Consider the following 5,406-nt stretch of genomic DNA (forward strand, 5'->3'; position numbering starts at 1 on the left):
TGCTGGTATGTGAACAGTACAAATTGAAGGTGGAGGCAGGAGAGCATAAACTGAGGGCTGGTCTGTGTCCTGGCCTGCTGCCACAGTGCAGGTGAGCTCACCTCTCTAAGGCTCAGATGTCTTATTGTAAAATGAGGGGCATAAAGATGTTCTTAAAAGGCTGCCCCTAAAATTTGCATAGGATAATTAAAGTCAAGAATTTAGCACAGTGCCCAGCATAGAATAAAGACACAATAGGGGTTGGCTGTTATTCAGGTTTTTTCTAATAGTAATTATGATGATAATCAAAAAAGCACCGTAAGGTTAAGTAAGAGTTTGCCTCAGCACACTGCAGAATGAAATTTGTGCTTAGACAGATCAATCTAGTACAAAGAGGCTTTGAAATTTGTTTGGATAATTTTTCTGCTAAGGAAAAGTGTTGGCAAAGGCCCACCTCCATCTTTTTCTTGTCAACCCTACAGATTATTTTGTTCCTCATTTTATAGTGATAAAAGTTTATTAGGAAATGTGAGACAATCACTGAAAATGAGATGAGATAAAAAGTTAACCAAAGCTCATGAACCTAAGGTTGTGATATTTTTAAACACATTTAATTTTTTTTTTGATTTGAGAGAGAGAGGGAATTTTAAGTAGGCTCCACACTCAGCACAGACCCTGAAGCCCCAACCCTGGAATCATGACACGAGCCAAAATCAAGTCAGATGCTCAACTGCCTGAGCTACCCAGGTGCTCCAAGCTGTGATATATTTTTATATATTTCTTTCCCATCTTTCAAAAAATCTTTTTGCAGGCACTACTTATTTGTATCAAATTTGTACATGCACATAGTCTATAAAGTCAAACTGCTCTACAAGGTTTTGTGCATGGTAGAGCCTGCCGTCTCCCAGCCTATGTTCCATTTCTTGCTTATATCCTTCAACTTCTTCTTCTGGTCTATCTTCCTGTGTCTAAATCACATACCTATCTTGCTACATCTTGATTTTTCAGACCTAGACATTATCTACTAACTTTCTTTATAAAGATGGGATTTAACTCCTCTGCTGCCATTACCAGAATGGCAGTCCGAAGGGTTTCATTGGGCACCCAACTCACCAGATACAACAGACTTTAACCTCTGATTGCTCTGTCCCAGGATGCAGAACATGAAAGTGGAATTCCCAGCATCTTCATCCAGCAGAAGCCCAATGGCCACTTCTTTTGCCCTCTCCAGCCACTTAGGATGTGGATGGCTGCCCGCAGGTAGAAGAGCTACACCATGTGGAGTTACCTGGCTGTGGAGAGGCCATAGTCATGGTTTCCCCTCAATTTCTACACTGTCCTGGTTATGTAGGCCCGAAGCTGTTGTGCCAGCTCACAGCATCCCCACTTGAGGGCTGCCCTAGAGATGAAGGATTCTAGGGCAAACCAGATGGGGACTGTTTCTCTCATTTATCTTATTTCCAGGCCTTCAAGGAAGCTGTACTATCAGAATACAGATTCTAAGGTCTTTTTCTTAGACAGGCCTTGGGTATCCCAGGCCTGTTACCAACTCCTTACACATACATATTCTCTTTGCCTGCAACACACATGGACACATGCACAGGCACAGATGACCACACTTCCAACCTCTTCTCAGCATAGCTATGTTGCAGTTTTGGTAAAGTCCCCATTCAGTGTTTATATTCTGTGACTATTTCACTGGCATTAACAGATGAACCCTGTAGTACATTATGATTTTTTTTGTCCCCTGTGTGATTTTTTTGTTTTCCCGGGAGTCCATAATTGTTGTTTTTTGTTTTTACTTTTCAAATACAAATCACCAATTTATTCTCAAACTCTTCTCCACTTATTTAAATTAAAATATTCATGCCAGATGCTCTTTTATTTCTACACACTTTATTTTTTAGAGCAGTTTTAGGTTTGTAGCAAAATTAAGTGGGAAGAACAGAAAATTCTCTACTTTCCTATTTCTGCACATGTCCCTATATCTACCTCCACTCTCAGTGTTCCAGACCAGAGTGATACATTTGCTATGATCAACGAACATACTATTCATACTATTCATATATCAATACACTATTAACACCCAAAGTTTACAGTTTACCTTGGGGTTCACTCTTGATATTGTATCTTCTATAGGTTTTGATAAATGTATAATGACATTATTACAGTGTTTTATAGACTAATTTTATTGCCCCGCAAGTCCTCTGTGCTTTGCCTATTCATCTCTCCTTTGTCCCTAACCTCTGGCAACCACTGATTTTGTATTATCTCCATAGTTTTGCCTTTTCCAGAATGTCATATGCTGGAAACATATATCATGTAGCCTTTTCAAATTGCTTTTACTTAGTTAAATACATTTAAGTTTCCTCCCTGTCTTTTTATGGCTTCATAGTCTAGTTCTTTTTATTGTTGATTAATATTCTATTGTGTGAATGTGTAATAATAATTGGATCACTGTACCTATGTCACAATTTCCTGTAACTCCCCCTTCCCAAACTCATAAAAGTCCTACCCCACCTTTGTTCGGGGCTCACTCTCTCTCAGCATGGATCCACCATGCCTGTAAAGTCTGTGAGCCTGAGTTTAGGCCCCGGCGAGCCTAAACCAGTAATAAAGCCCTTTGCTTTTGCATGCATGCTTCGGCCTCCCTGGTGGTCTCTGGTTTTTGGGGGTGATATTAAAATCTGGGCATAACAGTTTCCAGAGTGGCTGTGGAGAAGTTGATGCCACATGACCCTTGGTTTTTGTATAAACCTTTATGGTTTATTTCTAGGATACATAGGGAGTTTCCATGTGGATCTATTTTCATCCAGTGTGTTGGACTCTTGGAGCACTCCTTCAATCTCTAACCATTTTTAAACCAGATTAGCAGTATATACACCAAGAGTATGTGGGTTATGGTGCAGCTGACTAGCTCCCGTGCTCCTGACACCCTTCCCACTGTGACCACCTCAGTCCTGGAGGAAGTTGAGTCACTTCCCAGGGAAGGTCACAAACTATTAAAAATGCTGTGCTTGCAAGTAAATTTTCCACATATTTAAAGTAGTGATGGCTTAAGAGGAGCTAAAAAACACAAACACCCAGGCCCCATTGACACTAAATTGTTGTGCTTAAAGAGAAATGCCCAGCCATTATCAGCTACTGAAAGATGAATGGGCTATTTAGGATTCTGCCCTGGGCTCATCCAGGTCAGTTTCCTCTTGTTCAGCTTAAGCAAGAGTGCACCAGAGAAGGCACACTAGAAACAAGAGTCTGACTCGATAGGATTCTGTCACCTGGCAGTTTGGATTTACCAGTCATCAGGTACTGAGGCTTCTCACACACAGAGCTTGCTTCAATTCAGGCCAATTGTGTCCCATCAGTGTTGTGGTCCTTTCCTCTGCTAAAGAAAGTCTTTGAGTGTTTGATGGGGTAATAATAGGTGCTATTTACAGAGAGGTATGGCATTGGGCTTCATAGATGTTGCATTTATGACTCTGTGCCATGATGCTGGGCAGTTGTTAATATTTCCCTACTACAAGTAATGAGCCAATATTACCGAAACCTGGCAGAGATCAGATCCAAATCTGGGTCTTTTTCAATCAAAGTCCCATCTTTCTTCACAGGGCAAATGTATATCATAGTATACAATAAAAGTTATGGGACCTTTGAGGTGACATCTGTGAGGTAAGGTGGGTCTCTTCCCATAGGGAAGTGGGGGCCATGTCTATTTCAGACCAAGTCATGCAGCATAGAATCTTCTCTATAGGTAGCATGTGGACAGTGAAAGGGGCACTGAGCCTGCACCCAGGGCCTGATCAGAGTCCAGGCTTTAACACTCAACTGAGCCTCTTACGCAGCCACTCTGAGCCATAGGCTTTTGACAATGGAAATGTAGCCCAATTAGGGTTATGGGACTCTGTGAGGACAAAAATGAAACAGTGTGTGTACCAAACATTTTACAAACCATGAAGCACTATGTGATCACAGCTCTTCGGTGCTGGCGATACAAACATGAGGACCAGCTGTTCATATGGGATTGCTGGCTATGTAAGTAGCTGGGTGGGTTTTCTGCCCACCTAAATGATAGACAGGGCTTTCATTTTTCCTATAGGAAAAGAGTGACTGGCATTTCCCTGGACTGACACTGGGAGTTACTCACACCAGGACTCACACCAGGGAGTGAGAAAGGGGTGTCTGGGGCCCAGAGTGGAAAAGAGCTTCCTTCTGGGGTGGGTGTGGTACCCCTTGGGCTCTAGCCAGGATGAAGGGTAGGGCCTAGAGGAAACAGGAGGTACTGGGCCCAACTCCTCATCCACTTTTTTGTCCAGTTTCACTGCTGACCAAGACATCTGTTTCTGTGCCCATTAAGTTTTCCAGGGTCAGCAATGCTTTCCAGGTCTTATCAGTGATGAGTGACATTGGAGGACAAATGGGACAGGGGAGCGTGAGCCCTTTGAAAGAGCAGGATGGAAATATTTGTAGTAAGCCTTCCAGGGCTGAACTTTGAGATTATTTCCCTGGCTTGTTCTTGTTATTAATGGCAAATGCAGAATGACAACATGAGTGTAAGAGTTGCCATGGGAAGGCAACTGAGCGGCCACTTTGCTGTGGAGAGCTGCGAGCACTGACAACCCCCACTTGCAAACCTGGGATGACCCGAGCCATTTGAAAAGCACCAGCGGCCATTTTGTTGCAGGTCAGATAACAGATCCAGGCACCACCAGGACTGACGACCCCCACTCTCAATCTGGACTGACTCAAACTGGAATGCCTCACCATGGAATTCGAGCATCCCACTCCCCACCGACGTGGACAGCCAATTGAATCCTGCCACCGTCCAAAGATGCCCCTACTTGGCTATTGGCCCACCTGAGCTCAAACCCGGAACTCCTGCACCCATAAAACACCTTGCTCTCCCATACCAGGCGTGACTTCCCTGACTCCCCGCTCCAGAGTCACGGAACCTCACCCGGGAATTGCAGACTCCAATAAAGGCCTTCTTGGCTCCATAACGTGGTCTCTTTGTCCTCCCATCTCTGCCTCCATCTATTAAATCTTACAATGAGGAGATGTGCTCTTGGTGTTTTTACATACACCCTTCCTGTCACTAACCCCAGATAGTCAGAGTCATTGTGGTTTGAGCACTGAAAATGCTCACTGTTCTCTATGCATTATAAATACACCTCTATTTCAAGATGAGGAAACTGAGCATTAGTAGAGTGAAGTAGCAGCAACAAGGTTAAGTAGGTGCCTAGTGGTGGGGCTGGGACCAAGATCTGAATGTGACATGTGGGGATTTGCTGCAACAGCTGGGGCATCTCGGCCATCTCCTGCTAAAAGTCAATACTCTGACTCTCACTTACACATCAAATGTGGGTTCCATATGGTGCTGGGTTGAACAACATCTCCAACATTCATGTTCCCTGGAACCTCAGAACCTCA

Source organism: Suricata suricatta, chromosome 12, assembly GCF_006229205.1.
Source record: "Suricata suricatta isolate VVHF042 chromosome 12, meerkat_22Aug2017_6uvM2_HiC, whole genome shotgun sequence".
Taxonomy (NCBI): domain Eukaryota; kingdom Metazoa; phylum Chordata; class Mammalia; order Carnivora; family Herpestidae; genus Suricata; species Suricata suricatta.